General features: G+C 45.9%; 1 long non-coding RNA gene across 1 annotated transcript; it reads left to right on the top strand.

Moving 5' to 3' along the window:
- The first annotated feature begins 16,359 nt into the window (after nt 1–16,359).
- On the top strand, nt 16,360–23,231 carry LOC144100558 (uncharacterized). The gene is made up of 3 exons (XR_013307729.1): nt 16,360–16,476; nt 21,940–22,052; nt 23,163–23,231. It is a non-coding gene; the product is annotated as an uncharacterized LOC144100558 (long non-coding RNA).
- Nucleotides 23,232–24,419: the final 1,188 nt, after the last annotated feature.

The following is a 24,419-nucleotide window of genomic DNA, read 5'->3' as shown; positions in this document are numbered from 1 at the left end:
GCCGAAACTCAGCAAGCTTCCTAGCAAGAATTGCATATTGCCACAGTGTTAGCCATTTACTGGCGCCGCCTTGCGGTGGGACAGCACCCGCTGGTTTTCTTTGTCTTCCCCGGCTCCTGCGTTCATCCGCTGTGTGTGTCTGCCTGGCTAGTCCTAGTGTGCCCTTTTGCCCTTTCTGCCGGCTTTCGGTGACAATATTCTATTTGAAACACTTTTTCTTTTTCTTCTCGTTGTCTTTGTCTCTCTTTCTCGGCGGCTTGTCTGGCGCGCGGTCTCTCTCTCAGCGGCTTCTCTAGCGCGCTGTCTCTCTCGCTCAGCGGCTTCTCTAGCGCGCTGCCCTTCTGTCTCTCTTCTTGTTTTCTCTGCCATTCTCTTTCTCTCTTCTCTAACCTCGGTTCATTTCTGGTGCATCCACCGAGCAAGTTCAGCTCCCTTCAGACCTTTCTGAATGCCTAGCTCGGCTATCTCCTTGATAATCATTCTGAGCCGGAACTCTTCAGATGCAGCACATAACCTCTGCTCTCTGAACCTCTCCAACCGCTTCAGCGCGGCACCTCACAATATCGCTCTGCTGCTAAACACTCGTTTATGACCAGTTCGCAAACTCCTTTCGACTCTTTCTCCCTTCTCTGAGCTCACAAAGCACCAAACGTCCTGTCGCGGACGCCAGAATATGTCACCGCTTCGCGCACTTTTGCGTGCGCTCCCAGACACACTTAGAGCATGTGGGGGTAGCGGTCTCGGTCACAAAAGAGATGGCCCCGACTCAGCATGGCAAGCCCAGCCACAGACCAGCAACCAAGTGCCAATGGGGTTGGTCGTTTGGTGCCCAGCTTTCGCTGGTCGCAAGCCAGAGAATGGGTCGGAGCCAGAAGCTCGAAAAAGAAAACAATGTTTATACAGTGAAGAGACGATACAAAGGATTGCACTATCACTCGTACGAGCACATACCAAGTGATTTACAAATACAATGCAACTCGTGCAAACTAACAATCGAGAGAGATTACACTACAACAACATCTTTGCACCTAAAGTGCACTAACCCAGAGAGAGAGACAAATAAACAAAACACAATTTGTTCAACGGGCACTGCGACAATCCGACGAACTGAGGAGCATGACGGGGCCGATTCGCAGACCGGCGCACATTGCCTCGCTGGTCCGTGGCTGGGCGGTGGTGTTATCCCGGGATTCGAGCGGGCGCGCTTCTCGGAAGCTTGAACGGCGGCTCGGGCTAACAGACAGCTGTTGAAGCCCCTCATTTATAGGCGTCGTCCGGGTCTGTTTGTTCTTCGCGCCAAGGCACGCGCGCATATACACGCAGTATCAACTGCACAAGCTCCTTCTTTTCGCGCCGGGCGCGCGACCCCTTTGGTCGAGCGCGGAAACCGCCTTTCAGAAGAATCGGGGTCCTTCTCGCGATGCGAAGTCATCGGCCCAAGAGTGAAGGGGACAGGGTATCACTTTAGTGCGGTCAATGTAACGCCCTCACCGTCGACAATGAGTAGAAACTACTCGGATGTTCCAGAGAAATCGACGGCGCGCACGGCCATGTTTCCTTGGGCGCCGCGCCGGCGAACTCAGTGGAAAGGGCAGCCGCATACGCAAAGCTATGCGCTCTCGGGGGTTCCGTCTCCGCCGTTTTTGTTTTATTTTTGCGTGCGCGCAGTTGCGCGCAGCGCCGTTTTTTAAAGCGAAAGCTTTATTTGCCGCAAACAAGCGATTTCGCCGTGGCGGTACTCCATCGAGGCACGTGAAGTCACAACGCACGCCTCGCCGCGGAAGGTTACTGTGCTTCTTCGCGCTCTCGCCGCGCCATCTGGAATGACGTCACGCCGACCCGCTCGCCGCTGCCGCCGTTTGGAAGGACGTGACACCGCGCTCCTCGTCGTTGCGCTCGCCTCCGCTCGCTTTCGCAGCTGCGTCGCATGCGTGATAAGATGCCACAGGATTGAAAAGGAGAGCTGGCTTGCGCCGCAATCACAGTTGAGGCGACAGTATGGACAGAGACAAATGTAATAAGCCGGAGGAATTCTGGAATCGACAGCGGATCGAAATGAAGAGGAAACGAATCGCCCAGGAAACAGACGAACAGCGCGCCGAACGACTGGTTAAACGCCGCCGTGAATATGCCGCCGCGAGACAGGCACGTTTAACGTCCGGTGTCTCGACCACTAGCAGCAGCGACAGCAGCCGGAGGAGAGACCAGAGTTCTGCTTCACTGAAGACGGCCCGTGATGAACGATGGAATGCGACCAAGAGACTTCAGCGGCGGACTCACGAAACCGAAGAAGAACGCGCTGTTAGCCTAGAGAATAGCGTAAGAGTGACACGACCCCTTCAGTCCTTGGATATCCTCGGTGCTGAAATCAAACATGGACCTACAGGCCATACTGGACGTTTATGCCTGTGCTTCATACGTTGTGGAATATGTGAACAAGGCCAACCGGGGAGTTTCACACTTGCTTTCGCTACATATATCCTAGCATAGCCGAGCTAATCCACTGCCATTTTTCGAACATGCGCTGAGTTTTGTGACGCCGCAGAGAGTGCGAAATATTCGTTTTTTTTAATTGGGGCTAAAAGTTGGTGGCGGGCAAATAATGCGCGGGCGCAAATTACGAGAACAAATACGATAAATTCTTTCTTCAAGACAAGCGGACAGAATAGACTAGCTCCATCCGACGGCCGCAAGCATGTTAGGATCTTGCTAGATCTTGCCAATGATAATTTTTTTAGAGCGATTAATCTGGACCTCCAGAACCGACCAAAATCTCTGGCAAATGCGTGCTTTGTATGTATAGCACGAGCGTCCGTCCGGCGGCACTGCCCGCGCATTGGCGTCTTCTACGTAGCACTAATCCGGTGTTTTGACCCGAGTAAAATCGTCTTTTGCGTGCCCGCTAAAAAAAGACAACAAATCGAATCAGGCATCATTTGCGCTATTCGTGCATGTAAAATCAGTAAAAACAGTTTTCGCCAATATATATATATATATATATATATATATATATATATATATATATATATATATATATATATATATATATATATATATATATATATATATATATATATATATATATATATATATATAACGTGTTTTTGCACTGAATGGGGCGCTGTGAACATTCTCTCATTTTGAAGCGAAACACTTCACTACGCTAAGTATAGCAGTCGTCACGTAGGCCGGAGAGTGACCTTGAACGACCTTCAGCCCAACCACGTTAGCCATGCAAGAAAATATCTGGCACAGTTATGGTGTCGAACCCTTGACCCCTGACCTTGATCAGTGAACTTCAGTTGACCTTTGACATTGGGTGACCTTTGATTTGACCTTTGACCTTAATAACATCCGATGGGGTGATGTGAAGCCGCGTGATGACATACGATAGGGAGTTGTATCACGATTTTATACCACATTATAGCCACGCGGTATTGTGGGTATATATAGAACGGCTGTCGCGGAAGTGTAGCGGAGCTGCCATGGACGAGCCTCAGGTGCTTAGCAAACGTCCTTGTTTTTCGCTGAATTCCGTGGTTAGCCAAATTAAACCACAGCCAATTTTTTTTTATGGCGGGGGTTCTGCAAAGCGTATCACCAGGGCAAGGATTAACGCGGCAAACAAGCTGCAGCACATCAAAAACACGCAACATTGTAGAGTAGTTGATTGTGAAGTGGTGCAGATTAGATTGCATTTTTTTTAATTCTAGGTCATTTCATCTGAAACAGCTTACATAGCCGGCCGCACATGTCATTTTGTTTGCATAATCAGAGCTGTTTGCCGAAATTAAGTGACCCATGTTCTCACCAGTGATTCATTTTTAACAGTAGCGTAGTTTTCAGCGATCACAATACTATATCAGACATCTTTCCTGATTACTTTTAGAAAATATTGTGAGAGCCTTAAGCACCACCTTAAGAGAAACGCGATAGCGTTCCCTCGTGGTCGAGCACCCGCTGATTTAGATGGCACATCAGCATTCAGGGAAGGCATAGAATGGTTGGTCGGTCGGTCGGTCGGTCGGTCGGTCGGTCGGTCGGTCGGTCGGTCGGTCGGTCGGTCGGTCGGTCGGTCGGTCGGTCGGTCGGTCGGTCGATCGGTCGGTCGGTCGGTCGGTCGGTCGGTCGGTCGGAAGGCTGGCTGGCTGGCTGGCTGGCTGGCTGGTTGGTTTGATGGATGGATGGATGGATGGATGGATGGATGGATGGATGGATGGACGGACGGACGGACGGACGGACGGACGGACGGACGGACGGACGGACGGACGGACGGACGGACGGACGGGCGAGCGGGCGGGCGGGCGGACGGGCGGGCGGGCGGGCGGGCGGGCGGCCGGGCGGATGGATGGATGGATGGATGATTGGATGGATAAGGCTGAACCCTTTCAATCGGGCGGTGGTTGAAGCCACCTAGCCATGAGTTCTGAAATTTCACTCTTCCCTTGATTTTAGCCGCCAATCAGATAACCTTCGCTCTGTTACTTCTAACCGATTAAAATCTGCATTTCCTTCACTGTCCTCAAACCCCAATGAATTGAACAAATCAGCCTCGCTTCTTTCCACTGCAGGGTGAAGCCATTTACAGAAAAGCATCAAGTTTTCAGCCTTTTCCTCCTCGTTTACACAAGCACCGCAATACGTGGCTATCTCGTGGTACCTGACTCTATATGTCTTAGTCCTGCAAATCTCCCGTCCTAACCTCAAACAACAAAGAACTTTCCCTACAATTATCTTAGATATTTTCTTTGGCAATTTCCTGCTTTACGATTCTCTATGTTCCCAGTGCCGATTTCGTCAGCATCGCTGTTTTCCACCGAGCGCTCTGTGTTGCTTTATCCTTTTTCTTAACCGATAAATGCTGATTTGCCCCTTACTGCTGTCCAGATATTTGCTTGTCAATTTTCTTGTTATCTTTCTCCATTTCTTGTCAACACTCCTTATGTACAGGTGTCTGCAAACTGTCCTAGCCCACTGCTTTTCTCCCAATTTTCTCAATCGCTCTTTAAAGGCTATCTTAGTGCTAGCTTCTCTGCTCTCAAAGGACGGCCATTCCTATATCTCCCTGTACCTCCTGATTGGGTGTATTGCCATGTGCTCCCATTGCTAGACTCCCTACGACGCGTTGTTTGATTTCTAACCTTGCTTAAACATCTAGCGTCATGCACAGGACCGCATTGCCGAAACTCAGGCAAGGAACCATCACCCCTTTCTAGATCCCTCTTACCACTTCATACCTATTGTAATTCCAGAGTGCCCTATTTTTCATGACAGCTGCATTCCTACTAGCTGATTTCATTACGTATTTTTCATGTTTTGTCAGATACCACCTTTATTCATCCACACCCCAAGATACTTGTACTCATCCACTACTTCTGGCGTGAACGCCTGTATTCTCTGCTCGCCGCCCTCTTCATTAAATATCATGACTGCAGATTTTTTCTTACTAAACTTGAAACCTAATCTATCTCTCTCTGTGCCACAAATGTCTATCAACTTCTGCAAGTCTTCCTTGTTGTCAGCCATTAGCACTATATCATCCACGTAAATCAGCCTCGGCAATTACTGTTTAATTCATCCTCCTTGCTAAAAAATATAAAGCTTGAAGCCCAGTCTGCACCTCTCTAGTTTGGACTCAAACCCTTGCAGATACAACATAAACAACAGAGTAGACAGGGAACATCCTTGCCTAAGCCCCCGCTGTATATCTATAGCCCCGGATACATTTTTTTTTAACATTTTGTAAGCACTCTGTTGCCTTTATATATATATCTTTTAAAATATATCTTCCACACCCAATGTGCCCAGTATGTTACAAAAAATCCTCTTGATTAACGCTGTCGTAGGCCCCCTAATATCCAGAAATGCTAGCCATTGGGGCCTGTGTTCCTTTTCAGCAATCTCTATACACTGCGTCAATGAAAACAGATTGTCCTCCAAGCTCCTTTGTTTCCGGAACCCATTTTGTAGCTCCCCTAGCACCCCCTTGTTCTCCACCCAAGGCTGCAATATGTCCTTTATAATCTGCATCACCACCCCGTAAACCACAGATGTCACTGTTATGGGACGGTAGTTAGTTACGTCAGCTTTGTCCCCCTTTCCGTTGCATATGTTCATTCTACTTAATCGCCATTCATCATCGGGGACTTTCCCATCCACTATCATTTTATTCACTACCTGGATTAATGTTTGCTTGGATTTTGGTCCTAGCTTATTTATCAACATAATCGGAATACCATCTGGTCCTGTTGATGTGCCACTAGGAACCTTCTTCTCTGCCCTTTCCCACTGTCTTTGCTCAAGTGAAGCAATTGCCGTAACCGGTCTATCCTCCTCCGATAAATTGTGTGGAACATTTCTTTCTTTATATTTTTCTCGTATCGTTGTTCTTAAGTGTTTTATTGCCTCATCCCCTTTTAATCGAACATCCTTATCTGTAACAATAAACCTTTGCTATAGCTTAATCTTATTACTAATTGTATTTAGACTCTTCCAGAATTTCTGAGCTGCTTTTCTGTCCATTTTGTTTACTTCTGACATCCATGGGCAAACTTTTGTCTAATTTTCTCATTAATCAAATAAGATGCTTCCTTTCTACACTTTATGAAGGTGTCCCATTTCCTGTCTACTTCAGCTTCTGGTTTCCCCCTCTTCTTGGAATATCTGCGTTTCCTCTGTGGAATATCTGTGTTTTCTATCGGCTTCTTGTCCTCCTCATTATACCAACTCTTGGGTTTGCGTCTTTCCATTTTGGCCTGACTCGCATCTTAGCTAGCTCTAGCTCAAATAATAGAGATATTTTGGTATAAGTCCATTATCCTTTATTGTCCTCAAAAATTACTTTCTCAGTTTGGTTGGCTGCTGCTTCCATTTGCTTTTCTGAGTAACAATTCCCCTCTGATTGTTCATCTCGCTTCAGTCCTACATTGCTTTCTCTTCTGAAACTGAACTTGATACGCTTGTGGTCACTACGCAGACTTCAGGAACCATGTTCAGTATGCTCATCACCCCTAATCTATTATACATCTTCTGTGACAGTAGTGCATAATCGGTCGTCGAGTGCACACTTCCTGCCTCCCATGTTATCATGCCTATAACACATATCCAGCAGCATGCTTCCTGTCGAATCTCTGTACTCATCCAGGTCTTCTATATGTGCATTCATGTCGCCTAATATAATTATCTCACCCTGTCCTCCTAGCTCATCAATGTCGCTTGCAATACACTCTATCATTTTCTTGTTTTCCTGTGGCGTTAATTCTTGTCCACAGGTAAACAAAGCTAAGGAGTGTTTGCTCCCATGCCACTTTAACTTTTAGCCACAAATGTTTATTGCACCCCAATTTCACCCTTTCAGAATTCATACTTTTATAAATGAATGCCCCAATCCCATACCCCTTTCTGCTGCCTTCTGTTCTATTGGTATATTTCCATACTCAGAAGTTATGCGCGCCATCTGCCAGGCCAGCTCCATGCATGGCTAAGGGGGTTTTAGTAGGTGCCTACAGGATGGCGCTACGACTGCACCCTAAGCTCGGAGGAATTGAACTGGAAGCGCATGGTACTTGCTGAAGTCCGACATATTTAATTTAGATACTCATAATTATTCATGCATGCCTCAGTAAAGATCTCAGATATAGGTTTCTAAGAAACCCGTGCTTTCACTAGACGCGCCTTTATTCATGATCAAATGTAGGGCCGTCGTGGCGAGAAAATCCGAGCTGTCACACAATCTGCACTCTACCTCATCTGAAGTCAGCCTGTTGTCAAATGCATTTGTTTTGATACATTTCTGCTGGGATAAGTTACTACGTGACGAAAGAAGTTAATTATGGGGTTTTTGAAACGCTTTAAGACGTTTTGGCGGCTGGAAACGAACAGCGCTGTTAGTTCTCATTCTTCGTCGCCTGTGAGTGTTTCTCAGATCGAGCTGTTCACTTCATGAGCAATGCTGTTTCGTGAAAAGCAAACGCATACACACGATCTGGAAACACACTGGGGCTTACGTTAACCGCTTAGGTGTATATCCTACAGGGTCAGTGAGAAAGGCGAAAGCCCATAAGCGCTCATAATCGCGGCGACGGTGTCCGTTCGGGTCATCTTGGCGCAGTGCTAGCTGGTACCCTGCCCCTTACCGATCCGAATCCTCCTCGCACACCCAGCAGCAGGCGGCGCATGCGCATGTGCGCATAGCAATAGAGACGTCAGTCGCGCCGCTAGCCCCTGTGGCAGCTGAGGCGCGCGGTGCATGTACAGTTGTGTCTAGCAACAGCATAGTAACAGGCAGTCGAGGTGACAAAGTAATCAGGAAGGCTTCCACCATGCACACTTTAGGCCCACAAAGTGTCCCCGTAATTGTTAATCATTTAATTTGCGTGTCCTCTCATTTTTACGCAGCCCCCCGAATATTTCGGTGCTTGCCCAGTAGATGATTGTTCCAGGCACGGCGAAATCGGCTTTACATAGCGTATGAAGCTACCGTTTCAAAAAAAAAAAATTGTCAACTGAACATCCCTCGGGCTTGGTGTATTTACATCCGTAATGAATCTGCATATTCAAATTATCGTACGCTGGCAATGCCTCAAACGCCGCCCATTCGTGTTTGCCATTGAACTGACAGAGATACATAGTGGGCGGCGCGAAGAAAAATTGACTGGCGGTTTAGCATTGCGAAGACGAATTATTATGCGAAAGCACATTGTGCGAAAGCACGAGCACACCACCGCCGGTTATCTGAAAGCGCGATTGACCTTGTATCGAGTGTGGCATTCACGCAAGCGGCCCAATAACGAGCCAACGCCTCTATTCCTTTCCTTCACTCCACCTGCAGCTATATATCGAAGTGTAACATTGCATTGCTGTCGCTAGGCAACGGCAAAAGAGCTGTCCAAGAGAAAAGATTCCTGGTCATTCTTTGTAAGCGTATGAGTACTTCGCAGAAAATGTAATGAGAGATTGGTTTATCGTTTGGTTCATGGGGTTTAAACGTCCCAAAGTGACTAAGATCATGAGGGACACCGTAGTGATGGGCTCCGATAATTTTGACCACCTGGGGTTCTATAAAGTGCACTGACATTCCACAGTAGGTGGGCCTGTAGAATTTCGCCTCCATCGAAATTCGACCGCCGCGGTCGGGATCGAACCCGCGTCTTTCGTTCGGCAGCCGAGCAACATATGCAACTAAGCCACCACGGCGGCAGAAAGTCATGGCAAAGTCACACCACTCTATTGTTCAAGCTGTGTTTCTGAGATTGTAACAATTAGCCCAAGCTATTAGGATGTTTGCGATTTATGGCGCCGAAGACATTGTCTACTCCGCCGCGATTTCAAGGTGGTCGCTTCAAGCTTAGTCTACTCCGATTAAGCTGCTCTGGCGCAGCTAAGCTGCGGAAGAAAGCCGACAACAGCCTGGCACCCTTCATAGTCATTTTTATGGTGGACTTGTATGTATGACCAGAACAACGCAAAAATTGGCCTGTCCTCACATCACATAATATTCAAATTTCGCTGGACTGTACTGCTCCATATTGTAGGGAGAGTTGTCAAGCGGTTCGGATGGAATTCCGGCAGTTAAGAAGAGAGTGTAATGCTAACAAATAAAGGTGCTCGGCGATATTGCGCTCGAAGTAACTCGGCGACGATGATAGCGGAAAGTGAGCTTGCCAGTGGCCGAATAGCGGAATCAATGCCGTTCTTGGCCGCGCTGAGTGCAAACGTGACGAAAAACTTTTGGAGATAAGGTGCGCACATCCTGAACAATCCTATGACAATCATGAACATCGCAGAAGTAGTAGCGCGTGGCTGCAATCGTGCCAGGGGAACTTGGCCGCCTGAATACAGAATCCCGGAGTTATCTCGAATCGCGAAATTATTCTAGTTCTTTCTTGTCTCCAACGAACCATATAGTGAAATAGTTAAATTGATAGTTGTTTTCATGTTTTCTCTAACCCTTCAAACAATTTATCGACCTCATTTACCTTCCCCTAGATTACATTTTTAATTTTTGCTTTCTCCAGGCAGTTTTCAGGAAAGCCATGCAAGTTCCTAGGGTTACAGTCATTTGTAAAGGAGGTGACAACAATAATTTGTCAAACTACCACACTATATCAGTTCTATTTTTTTTTCAAAATGCCTAGAGAAACTACTGTACGAAGGAATTGTGAATTTTTGTACTAAGCATAGCTTATTGACACAACATCAACACAGGTTTAGAGCAGGCCTTTCGATAGATAATGAGCTTTTAATTAAAAAATACCTAATTTTAATACCTTATGAAGAACAGTACTTCAGTGCTGGTATATTTATAGATTATTTTAACACATTTGGCTCCATTAATCATCAAACACAGCTTGCTAAACTCTAGCTCTTTCCGTGGCGCCTTTTTTTGCCATACTGAAGTCCTATTATCATCTCGCAAACAACAAGTTATAGTAAACGACAAATTATCCGACCTACAATCAGTGTCAGCGGGAGTTCCGCGGGGAAGAATAATGCGGCCTTTGTTTTCATCATTAACATAACCGACATTGTTTTCATTGATTTTCTTTCATATAACAAGCCGAACACACGTGCCTATTTATCACCTCTAGCAGCAGTAAAGAGCTTAATAGAGAAGCAAATAGGAGCCTACGCCTTATAAATGACTGGTAAATTACAAATTCACTAACTATTAAAATAAACAAAGCGAAAGTCGTGCTTTTTAGAGCACGAAATAAATCAGTGTCCGATACTGACATTCCACTTTCAATTTAGCCTGTCCCTTTGCAATTTGTCCCTGCCGCATTATGCTTAGCAGACTTTTTCGAAAAGTATTTGTCGTGGTCAATATACGTTGATAACACAGTTGATAAGTTGTCAAAAATAGCATCATGAATAAGCTGCCATGTTTTTTGCCACAACATCTAAAACTGATTCTTTATAGGTCGATGTTCGCTTCTGTTTAAACTACGGTTTTACTGTCTGGGGAATTACAGCACTCGCCAACCTTAACCTGGCTTCATATAATTCAAAAAAGGGCAATAAGAAGCATTGCTAACATTCCCCGGGACATCCCCCCTAATCCTCTTTTTAATTATTTCAATATAACGCAAATACCTGAACTGTATAGATAAATAATAATAAAGTGGTATAAGAGAATTGATGCCAACAGAAATTTTTTTGAAACTCAGTCTCCCCTAAAACGTAGAGACCACACTTATGCAGCACGAAATCATGACGAGTGGTTTATTCCACAGATACGAACCAATTACGGATGTCAAATTCTCAGTCATTACTTGCCAACATTACTAAATTCCTTGAGTTAGTCTCATGAATTATTTATATTCTTTTTATTCCATTTTCAATGTTTTCACGTGTTCGTTTTCTGTTTTCATGTGCTTTTTTCTGCACTGTCTGTCGTTTATCTTTCCTCAAACGCAATTTGTTTGTTATATGGTTACCAATAAATTATATTTAACAATATCTCTAATCTTGTACGGGGTGGAGGCGAGCAATCAAGCCTTAGGGCGAGTTTGCCTGCGGCTCTGACGTCTGGATGATGCAAATAAAATTTGATTGATTGATTGTCCTGACTTCAAATTGCTTGTAAAAGTGGCTAACACACTCTGCTAAGATCGTAAAGGTTTCTCTAGGGCAACTTAGGCTTCAAAAATGAAAAACATTTGCTGCCACTATTTACTTATCAGGCCTCTGTCTTAGCTTAATATTCAAGTAGAAAGGTGTGGCGTAGTTCAGTTCTTCAGGTTCGCCTAAATTAGTGTCATGCTGTTTCCTGCTAGAAAGTGGCGATGCGCTTTTTCTGGCCTTGAAAAGAAATTCAGGGCAGAGTTTTTCTTTCTACCAGACCACTACTCATCCGCTCCGTCCAAACAAGAGCATCGAAATGAGAGAGCGTGTGCTTGGAAGACCTTCGGTGTGTATCACATCTCAGCCGCTGTTTTTTTTTTCTTTTTGCAATGTAAGCAGACTGACAACGACGACCAGACGCTGCTATTTCAAACAGCGCGCTACTCTAGAAAGCGCATTAAAAAAAGCACCTCAGCGCGTCCAGCCCCTTGCTACAAACACGTCATCGTTTGTCATGAAGCTATGTGTAAAAAAAAAATTTTTGCTCGCCATTCCAGTAACTCACGGGTCAGTCATAGAAGCGCGAAAATATTCCCCTGCTTTCCGCAAAGCTTTACACGGAGGCCGCATTTCGCAAAACTCAACACATTTTCTTCAGCGAGACTCCTTGCAGTGGTCTAGAACTAGAAAGACTGTCAAAGCTTAAGAACAACGATAAAAAGGAGCGCATATGAAGAAACAAGTATATAATATAGCAATGGTTTATTTGGCGACGCTTGGATCAATGGAAGCAGCGGTCAAACGGCCGTTGGCCAGTGTCGCCGACGTTGCTCTTCGCCTTGAGAGGTGCTTGGTTCAAAGCCCACCGGTAGAAATGGGTCTCCCTGCCTGGCGACCGGCCTTCTTAGGGTGTGTGCGCTTGTAGAAGCGTCATACTGCCTGCTGCGCCCCTCGCGGGCAAAGCCCAGTTTCGAATGACCTCAGAGCCTACTAAAGGCGGTAACCTTCGGCCTGCGCGGTTCGAGTGCGAGCAAAGCCTCCATCGCTTTCACTGGGTTGGCACACACCCTAGCGCAATGGCCTCTCCTTCTCTGCGATGACAAAGCAGGCCCTTCGGAAGTACAGAGAAGGTGGTCACCAGAGCATCAGCGACCCTGCTCCCCTCAGCGCCAGGGTGTCTACGCGCCGATGCCTCCCCTCTCGCGAGACGCACGCACCCTGGCCTGCAGTTCATAGAGAGAACGGCCTACTCTCGCCTACCTTTGATCCACTGGCACACAGCAGCATCAGCAGCAGTAATAAAGAGTGCCCCAAGTGGGCTTTACAGCAGGAGGCGGATTTATGTTGTTTGACGATGGAGCGACATCACTGGCTCGTCAACGGTACGGTTTTGGTGATAGCCGGCAGAAATGGGGTTTGAACCCATCCCCTCCCGAAAGCGAGGCGTGTACTGTTCCGCAAAGCCACTGTTCCAGTCTTGGAGCTAACAGTTGAGTTGACGGGTCAGTCATTCGTAACGCCGTCCAAGATCACAAATCGGCCTCGTGCGGTACAGCCCCATAGTGGCTATTTTTTTTTTTACTGCCGCTGATGCTGCTGCGTGCCAATGCATTAAGGTTCGTCGAGAATTGTGCTTTCTGTCTCAGAACTGCAGGCCACGGTGCGTGCGTCTCGCGAGGGGGGAGCCGTAATCGCGGAGACGCCCTGCTGCTGAGGGGAAATTGGACCACTCACGCTGTGGTCGCCGCCTTCTATTCAGGTAGGGACGGGCTGTTTTGTTCACATGTAGGACAAGAGGATGTTGCGCTAAAGCATGCGCGCGCCCAGTCAGAGCGCATAGAGGCTTTGCTCACGTTCGAACCGGGTTGGCCGAAGGATAAAACGTCTGGCAGGCTCCGACGTCGATCGAAACTTGTGGCCCTTTTTATGACTGCTGCTGACGCTGCTGTTTGCCAGCGGATCAAGGATAAGTTAGAGTTCGGCGTTGTGTTTGAGAACAGCAGGCAATGGTGCGTGCGTCTCGCGAAAGGGGAGCGGTAATTGCAGAGACACCCTGCTGCTGAAAGGGTGTTTGTTCGCAGATGCTCCGGTGGCCACCTTCTCTGCAGTTGTGAATGGCCTGCTTTGTCATCGCAGAGGAGGAGAGGCCATTGCGCTGGGGTGCGCGCGCCCAGTGAGAGTGATCGAGGCTTTGCTCGAATTCTAACCGCATTGGCCGAACGTTACCACCTTTAGCAGGCTCTGAGATCGTTCGAAACTGGGCTCGGCCCGCGAGGGGTGCATCGGAATTTACGAAGCTTATCTCAAGCACGCTTCCACGAAGAAAGCCGGCCGCCAGACAGAGGGACTCATTTTTACCGGTGGGTTTTGAACCAAGGAAATATCAAGGCCAAGATTAGCGGCGAAGACACTAAGTGACGGCCTTTCGCCGCTGCTACCGTTGGCCGAAGCGTTGCCAAGTAAGCCACTGCTATATTATGTACTTATTTTGTAATATGCGAGCTTTTTCACCATTGTTTTTAAGCTCTGTAGATTTTTCTATTGCGAGCTAAAAAAAAACACAAAATGTTACCCTTGAATATTCACGCTCCTCAGCGGTTTGCGAGCCAATTATAAACTTTCCGAGTAATTCACAGTGATGCCATCAAAAAGCCCCTGAACTCTTGGAAACAAGACCATCGCTGAAAAAAGTGTGTTGAGTTCTGCGAAATGCGACAACCGTGAATAGCACAGCGGAAAGCAGGGGCATATTTGCGCGTTTCTGTCACTGACCCTGGAGTTAGTGGAGTGGCCTGCTAAATTCGTTTTTTGCAGAGAGCTTGATGAGCAATGATGCCTTTTGCAGCAAGCGCCTGGGTGAGCTCAGGCGCTTTTTATTAATAAGCATTCTAGAGTAGCGCTGTGTTTGCAATAGCAGCGTCTGGCCATCGCTCTCAGTCTGCCTCCGTTCCAGGAAAAAGAGCGGCTGAGATGTGATATACACTGAAGTCCTTCGAAGCACGCGCTCCCACATTTCAAAACTTTTGTGTGAACGGAGTGGATGGGTAGTGGTCTCGTAGAAAGGAAATCTCCTGCTTGAATTTCTTTTCCTGGAAAGAAAGAGCGAATCGCCACTTTCTATCAGGTAAGAGCAAGACGCTAATTTAGGGGAACATGAAGAACAGAAATATGGCGCACCTTTCTACTTCAGACATTTGCTGAGAGAGAGGCCTGGTAATGAAATTGTGATAGCGAATGTTTCCATTTTAAAAACCTCTAGCGTACTACAGAAACGTAACCGATTTTCTCTGAGTGTGTCAGCCTCTTGTCCTAGCAAATTCGAGAGGGGCCAAAATAGGTACAGCGGATTAATAATATATCGAAAGGTTATCGACGCTGTCTACTGTATGAAAACTGTGCACGCGAAAGGAAGAATAAGAATACCAGCGGTGGTGTTGGGAATGTGTCGCTCTGCCGCTCACAAACTTTCACTGCCTGTGGCAAGATGCGGAAGCATTTGGAAGGTGCGCAATTTCGTTAAAAGTGGTGAGGAGCAATAGCTTTTCTCAGTTAAAGAACTGACGGTTTGTGAGATGAGTGCTGACTTTTTACTAGGAACCGGATGCGGAACTTTATTTTTGAACGGGATAAACTAACTTCAAATTCACCCAATACGTACCTGCTTTCGTGTTTTATGTAAGCAGAGGCTTGAGGGCAAACCCAGGCATTCTAGGCCAACACAAAAGCAAGACCATTACTTTTTAAGCTCATAGTAATGGTGGGATGCATATTGGGGGGAGTGGTTTTGGTGAAATACGGCGCTCGTGATGGCCCGCACTTGGAGTGGACGTGGGAGTGTCAGTGAGTACCTGATGAGGACGAGCACTGGGTTACGATTTTAACATACCACAACCGGTCTACCACGAGAGGCGGAAAATCATCAAGCAGTAAAACAGACGGGTTCTCGGATGAAATCTCCGAGCGCAACTTCACTGTAGGGCTGAGAAAGTGGATGTCCCCTTCTGAAAACGCCAAAATTTAAATGACTGATAAACAATGACCTCTGTTTCGTCACTAATAGAGGATGTTTGGAAGCTCTTTTGACGCGAAAAGCTTCACTACGCCAGCTTTTCGAGCCGTCAGCGGGGCCGCAAGTTTGATCTTGAATGTAGCTAGAGGTCAAACTGTGAGGATAACAGGTTGTAGTCAGATTCGACACATGACGTCACCTATAGCAGCGACACCAGGGGCTGTTACACCATCTCGACTTTAGCCTTAACCTTCGGTCAAGCGGGAAAGCGTCTGTCGCCACCATCGCATGCACAGGTCATGAAAGTGAATTCCGCATAAGATGCCGGTGCACTTTGATGCGTTCAGCCTAACTCTAGGTGCGTTCGATGCGAAGCCTGCCGCGGAGACCACCAGTCGCTCAACCACAAACTTACCCAGGGGAGATGTAGCTTTTCGCTTCCGACCAGGGTTATAACCACAGCTAAACCACCAGCAATTTTGTCCATGTTTTCACAACGATGTACCTGAACATTGCTTAAGTAATTCGGGCTGCTCTTTGTGGCGTGGATTTCTTTTTCCCCACACGTCTGATCTGAATACAACATATTTTTCTGGAAGCGTAACTAAGAACAATTACGGTTAAACGAAATTTATTTTTAAAAAATGAAAATTACCAACGGGTCTTATTGCTATCAGAGCGCAGTCATGTGCCCGATGACGTGTTTCTTCACTACAGTGGCGGCATGTTATCACTGTGCTTTGCCTGTTTCTTTTCAAAACTGGAGCATTTTTATTGTATCTTTACAGGAATGGAAAACCTTCCCCGCAGATCTTTGTTCCTGAAAGTCAATATTGGCTTACTGTTCTTAGTGGCGGCACTGATAACTCACAATAGCTTTGGTTGCTACACCCGGATACCAAGTAAGTCCACCGCTTTTTTTTTTTTTGCTGCTGCTGCTGCTGCTGCTTAACTTTCACCTGTAGACAAGTGTGCATAGTTGGGCGCTCTAGTTTTTCCTGTGTTTGGTGTGCTTTGTTTTGATGGTATCTTCTCCTGTGAGCAGCCCAAGAGCAAGTTGCTGGAACTATAAAGTTTAAATCTCATGCGCATAGGCTCTTAAACAGCCACGTATGTTCGTGCATACGACATATTAGATAATGGGCAAAATTGCTTCACAGCAAGATGCCGGCGCTGCTTGAGCGCCGTCGTAACCATCCTGGTACCAACTCTAGCATCCGCAAGCTCCAGTTGGCATTGGCTAGTTTCCTCGCCATACGGGCTGCTTTTACGTTTAACGTGCTCTCAAATAACTTACAGGAGACCTATGATAGCAAACTCGAGCGTGCAAGATTTTCAACAAGATAGGTTTTGATCCTATACATTCGATTTTTACGAGGGTGATGATGTGCGCTACTTGGTGTAACATAACATGAGGGGGAAGAGCGCAAAAACAGGAGGAAGTAAAACGAAGGACACAGGCGCTGGCCAAAAACTGAAGCTTAATCGAAGATGTACTGACAAGAAGTATTCCTGAGACCAGTTATCAGCTGAGTCAACGTAAACATCATATCAGTGAAGCATCTACGGCGTTTCAGACCTAAATGTTCCGCTTATGCTTTGGATCGGGGCTCCTTTATTAAACAAAATGACTATATTTGAATAGGAAGCTGGTTCAAATTAAGTTATAGAAGAGTCGATACCATTTTTTTTGCTATCTGCAGATATCTTGAAGTTTATGAACAGTTTTTTTCTTAGCCCTTTTGTCTAGCTTTTGGAGATGTTTATATGGTCTGCAGATGTCTATTACACAAATTACTTCTGCATAAATAAATTGCAGACTACACGTCAGCTGGAAGCACATTTTTAGGGTTGTCTTGGCCGTCCATGGATATGTCATTCAACGTATTTGCAGTGACCCATTGCAGTATTATATTGCTACGGTTGTGCTTTTCCCTTTTGGTGTGCACATCTTCGCGTTACAATATCAATCTCGCGTAATCCCATTAACGCAGACGCCCCGTAGCTTGTGCTGCCTTGCCTTAAAACGGGTTCTCTTTATGCCTTAAATACAAATTGGCGAGCTCTAAAAATGTAATAAATTTCACCGTTACGTATATGTACAAGTTACGGCGACGTTTGATTAGAGGCGCGCCATGAACGCTTACTTGGCAACTAATCACACACTTACTCAAGGTCCATTTGTAGGATAGAGACGACTCACGCGAAACAAGGACTGCCATTTAGTTCAGTATTCAATCCCATATGTACTAAAATATTCACATAAATATTAGGAATGAAATGTCTTAAAACTCAAACCTGAGGTAAGCAATGTAAAAGAGGTTTGAAACCCCGGAACTAAACTTTCACTCTCTTTAGCTGGACACTATCTGAAGGTAGTTACAGAAAAACATTTGATGACGCCCGCACGATATTCTTGTAGTGTTTGTAGCAATATGCAAAGTCCGATCAAGTCGGAAGCGTTAAAGGAGAAAGAAAAGTCTAAAAAATTCGAGGGAAAACGACGTTTCTATTATATCCAAATTAATCTTTCCGCCGCTATCTTTAAGACTACCTGGAACTAATAATCGCACCACAATCAATATTGTGTGGTACTTATTAAAGCGAATCCACCATAGACAGACGCCATACACAACGCCATCATGCATTGTTGTATTGAAACTCTAATGCCTGCCTACATGGCGAATAGTCGATAGTTTATTTGTTTATCGAACTTTTTGTCGTGCGTGTGCATGGGACCTAACATAAAACCCTTCCTCCCTTGTAGTATATATACTGTCACAAAAAACTGTTCACAATACATAAAAATACATTTTAGTTCCCAGTGCTAGGTTATCGAAGAACGTAATGTGATCTTGTCTTGTATTTGATGTTTGTTATTTGGAAGTGTTTTGACATTATTTCATCGCTTAATATCAACGGTCTCTAGGCAAAATTTTGGTAAGTTTCTGCGGTTAGAAGAAACCGGAGGAGTCTGGTGCTACACTTGTTTTTTACCGATGTGGTGAAATTTTCTTTGAATCAGTCACCTGCTGATCGACTGAATTCAGTGCCTAGGGTGCCGGATAATTCATTTCCTAAATTTCACATTTTTAACGCGCAAGCTTTACCAGCCTAGAGGCATCGAATTCGCAGTCTGCGCGAATGTCCTTGAACGGCGCAGATATGACCTTGAAGCGGTGTAAATTAATAAAAAGACAGAAGACAATTCTGCTGTAGGCTGGATTTGAGCCCAGGCCTCCGGCATGCTAGACGGGGACGCTTCCAATTCGCCACTCCTTCATTCACTCTTTTTTTCTTTATTGCATGGAGATGGTGCCAAAAAGAAAATCTAAGCATGCTTGCACCACAAAACACCAGGCCACCATAGCCTTGCACGTCCCCACCTTCCCAGACACCAAAGGTCTGGGAGGCACACACGGGCATATGCATAGGGGAGCCAGCCAGGCGGCTCTTCCAAGGCAACATATACTCCCCGCTCCGAAGCGAACTGCTCACGAAACAAAGATTTCGACGACCCTGGTAATTCGGCGTGGCGGCCCATCATGCGGGCACCTCCACAGACTAAACAGTCGCAGCAACGTAAATAGATCAGATGCCACAACGCAGTTCGATGGAGGCGAAACACAAAGGCGCCCGTGTACTGTGCGACGTCTGTGCACGTTACAGATCTCCATGTGGTCGAAATTATTCTGGAGCCCTCCATGTGCACTGCGGCACCTCTTTCTTCCTTTCTTATTTCACACTCTCCTTCATCCCTTCACTTAAGGCGCGGTTCAGGTGTCCGCCGATATGTGAGAAAGATACTGCGCCATTTCCTTTCTCCGAAAACGAATTTTCAGTTTCATTTTTTTCCGCCACAGGCCAAAAATTGCTGATGGCCTACCACTGTTAGGCCAGGATATACGTAGCGAAAGCGCGGAGACTTCTGCATCGTAAGAGTGCATTCACTAGATGCGCCTTTATTAATGGTTAAAGCTTGAACCGTCATGGCGGAGTTAAAGATCCCCAGGTGGTCGAAATCATTCCGGAGCCCTCCACTACGGCACCTCTTCTTCCTTTCTTCTTTCACTCCCTCCTTTATCCCTTCCCTTACGGCGCGGTTCAGGTGTCCAACATTTCCTTTCCCCACAAAAACCAATTAATAATCATGGTTCGATTCCGAGCCTCGGCTAAGCCTCGGCTAAGGCTAAGCGAGTGTGCGGAGGGTTTCAGTGGCTCCAATATATGCCGCCAACGAATACGTTGGTTAGCGGTTAAGTGCAGGCTCTGATAAGGCGCGTTTATACTCCGGCATAATACGCGCGCGCTGCACGGCGACGTCCCGTTGGCCAAAGCGAGACCCTCTATACTCCAAGTGTGCTTGACCGCCGACGCGTTCGGCGGCTTCGACGCACTCTGACTGCACTGGCGGAAATTTGGAGCACGTCTTTGTTTCGCGCCGAGTGCGCCAGCCGGCGCCGGCCCAGCCAGACCGGTTCGGCTCCGCGGAGAGGCGCGCATTGTGACGTCATATGCCTCCTCGGAGCACCGCCACTGCGAAATCGCAAGTTCGCGAGCAGTAAAGCTTTCGCTTTAAAAACGAATACTCTAGAGTGCGATGTTAATCTACTTCTTAATTGTTCGTTGTAATATGTGCCGGAAGACCTTAGCATCATAGCATAAAATAAAACAATGGTCAATGGCCTCTGCCGCATTCTACAAGAGGCAAATCACTGTATATGGCACAAACATCCCCTTTGCATGAAGTCATGCCTTCACAGGCAGCGTCGATGTGTGCAGTTTAAAGAAATTTTTTTCCGTAGAAGAAATGCACGTTCGCCTAACACGTTTTAAATTACTGGTGTCAAGGAACTGCAAAAAAGGTAGTCTATACAACGATACAGGAAGCAAATGATCTGTAAGTGCCTTAGTCATCTGCCTTCTGGAGAGGCTGTACAGGTAGCATAAAGAAAAACGCACAGTAAAGGAATTGAAGGTGTCAGTAACTTCCTTAAGGAATCCCAATAAGGCCCCTCACGAGGGTGTCCATTTGATGCGAATAAGAAATGCAAATGATCAACAAGCCTGTCTAATAATCACAGCTACTAAAAAGGGTTGGTTTGCAGATTTGAAAACAATAACGCGCGAAACAAGCCGATGCAGGAATATGTGAACAATGCCTATTCCACCAGACTCTAGAAAACGAAATAGAATATCGCGACGCATGGGTTCTCATTATGAGCGCCATACGAAGGTAGCAAATATTCTGTGTATCACATGCACTTTCTTCCTCGCAGAGCGGAGAACCCCACAGGCAAGTGTTGCAAAAAAAAACGTTGCATACCTGAGTCCGAGCAAAAACTCACAGGTCACTGATCATCCAAGCCTTGGTTTATCGCCTCATAGAGCTTATCTGTGAATCCCAGTAGGCTCCACTGTTGTGAATTTGGTCAAGAAGAAACTCTAGGTACTCAAGGATCCCGCAGTCCCAGCTTATGCTACCCAACCAAAACCCCTTGGATTACCTAAATTAAAAGCCGCACCTGATACCTTACAAAGCTGCTCAGTCAAATGTAATGCATCAAGCACACTTTTCTTGAGAGAACAAAAGAGGGCAACACCAGTTTATCGGCCCAAATCTTAACTTCCCATTGCGCCAGGGAGCATCCACGGATAGTTGCTCTGTTAATAATACTGAGCTAAAGGGGTTCAAGATATAGGGCAAACAACAAAAGCTATAATGAACAGCCTTGGCGAACAGATAATTAAAACGGAATAGATCTTGTTAGCTCTTGATTAACAATTAGCTTTGTATATGAATCCTTATAGCACAGTCTTATGCACTTAAGCAAAACATCTCCAATATTTCCATGCTCTAATACCGCAAACAAGAAAACATGACGAACATTATCAAATGCCTTGGCAAGGTCAATCTGAATTAGAGCTACTCGACCTATGTACCCTCAATTTCACGTCTTTACGAATCTTCATACGAACAGTGTGACTCGACCGTTTGTGGTAGTGTTTGGGGTGGTGGCACACGATTTCGCGTTTCGTGCAGCATAAACTCACTAGTTAAGTTCTAGCTCGCGGCAGGGATTCCAAACGGCGACCTATGTTAGGTGTGATCACACTCCATATTCGATGGCTGCCTCCGCGCTGGCTCATTTTTTTCTCCCAAACTGACTCTTATAAATTTAAAGGAAAATGTGCGGTGTATATTTTATACAAAATTTACGTCAATTACAGGTTACTCAATTCCTGAGAAGTATGTGACTCTAAAATGTGTGTTTGAGGTGGCAATTTTTCGTGTGTCTAAATAATAAAGGTCTCTGCACATAATTACCATAGCTACTGTCCAATGCATTTTCTTCTCTGGGCAGGACATGGACCGAGGCTGTTTCGGGCTAAGGCGCTCTTTGGAGCTATTATGAGGGATTGTCACAAAGAAATCTTACATATGGTTCAGAAAATACCCCCAAAGAACTTCAAACTGGTAAGCAGACTCGTTTTCTTCTCCATTTCTCCTCAACATTTCAGCGAAATTATTTAGTAATCATATGGCAGGAAATGATATCAGTGCATACCAATTCTTAGCCTGAGATACTTCCGAAAGCGTTTTTCCAGCTCTTTGCTCTTTTAGTGATTCTCACCCGATATGATCAACAGCGCTTATTCCCTCCAACATTAAAAAAAATGTACTGCTAAAATCAATCTTGAGCATTCAATGGTGGTCGTTTCTTCATCATAAAACGGTGAACAAAAATTAACTAACGAACTAAGCCACCATTACATAACGAGAATTATTGAGCTAATGGGCATGGGTTCGCTGACCGATAGCTTTCAGGGACCAGGACGAACATGGTACCACGATTCTTAACGCCCCAAGTCATATGTACTCACATATAGGTCAGAAACGTGCAGGCTAAAGAAAAGGGTTCAGCTTAAGCTAAGGACAACGCATCGCGCTATGGAACAAAACAATAGTTGTAACGTTAAGATACCGGGAGCGGGCAGAGTGGGTGAGGGAGCAAACGTGGGTTAATGATATCCTAGTTGAAATCAAGAGAAAATGGACAGTGCATGTAATGCGATGGCGAGATACCGCTGGTCCTTAAGGAAAATGGAGTTGATCACAAGAGAAGGCAAGCGTAGCAGGGGGCGGCAGAATGATAGGTGGGAGGAAGAAATTAAGAAGTTTGCGGGAGTATGGTGGCCGCAGCTGAAAAAGGACAGGAGACACCTTTGGGATGCAGTGGACGTAGTAAGGCTGATGACGTGAAGATGAAATCATGCTTATGACAAGAACATTAGGCAACAAGTCTTAGAGACAGAGTTGATAGCCGCCGTTCTGGGAGCTGTACATCAATTTCTGGTTCACCACGGGGCCCATAATTTTGTTTTGCACGCCGATCTTACCGAATCCTGTGACGCGCTTGTCTGTCCAAGCAGGTGTCTACTGTTTACGAAACACACATGCGTTGCCTCAGTTCATGAGCTGTGGCGCCTAGTGCTAAGAGTTCGCACGGAATACCTACCAGGTTTGAAAGCTGTGTAACCACTTATCAGATGAGCATGTAGTGAAAGAGAAAATGTTTCTCTCCAGTACCTCCAGTACAGCTGCGCAATAATTGAGAACTGCGTGGACACCATACCAGAGAACACAACATCGTTGGCAAGTACATCATATTTCTTTTCGCTGATGATTGAAGTACTACGACCTGAATTTAAAAAATAAACAGTGGTAGGGTTTTAACGGAGTTAGTCTGGTTAATCCGAGTAGACGTGTGAGTGCATGTGATTAGCCTCGTTGGCTAACGGTTTTTTTTCCTAGGTCATCGGCACGTATGGCGACGATATTAGACTGTCGTTAAGGTCTGATCGAGGTTCAGCTGATCTGATATGTTCGCGCCGAAGATGGAAGTGGAAGAAGTCAACGATGTGCTATGCGCGGCGCTAAAGTGCATTGAACAACAACAATAACACTTTCACACGAGTCGTGATGGGGCTCTGATTTTTAAAGTGAAATACAAACATGGCGTTCCTTTAGGTAGAGCTCATAAAGTTCTCCGCAACAAAAGTTTAATCTGCCTTTTGACGGGGTACTGCTGAGGTTAACGCTGGCAGTAGCGATTATCGTACGGTGCTAACCTGTCTTCGAACAGGTAAGCTCGTTGTTGACTCCATTTTCCTGCATGCTGTCCTCGCTGGCCGCCCGTACCGTGCTCAAGACTTCAAGAATGCCCTGGGAACTGTTGTGAATAAAGGAGATTACTTCCATCGGAGAATTCCAGATGGCTCTTGTCTGAACGGCATTCCTGCAAATCGGTAGTCTAAAGAAAAGGTCGTCTCATGTCGCGACATTTTGGTCAAGAACCTTTGTTGTGCTGTCGCAGATCCAGAACCAAGGGAACGTAACATCTAACTCCTGCGAGTTCCTGAACGCCCATCTCTCTCTCTCTCTCTCTCTCTCTCACTCACACACACACACACACACACACACACACACACACACACACACACACACACACACACACACACACACACACACACACACACACACACACACACACACACACATATATATATATATATATATATATATATATATATATAAGTTATAAATAAGTTAAATAATTAGTTAAGTCTAATTGGATAACAAAGTGTCAACGTAAAAGTTGTGAATCGTCTCAAAAAACCGCTAGCAGAGCTGTTTCCATCAAGGTGATTGACGGAGCTTTTCTTGTTGGCCTTAAAAGAAAGCTACCACGTGACCAGCTGCTTTCTAAGACGCGTCTTGGGATGTTTAAATGGCTCCATTGTCACGTAGACGCGTTTTTTATATTGTGCAAGCCACGGTTTA

The sequence above is a fragment of the Amblyomma americanum genome, chromosome 8, assembly GCF_052857255.1.
Source record: "Amblyomma americanum isolate KBUSLIRL-KWMA chromosome 8, ASM5285725v1, whole genome shotgun sequence".
Lineage (NCBI taxonomy): Eukaryota > Metazoa > Arthropoda > Arachnida > Ixodida > Ixodidae > Amblyomma > Amblyomma americanum.
The sequence above is the reverse complement of the archived record's forward strand: the minus strand, read 5'-3'. Positions and strand labels throughout refer to the sequence as shown.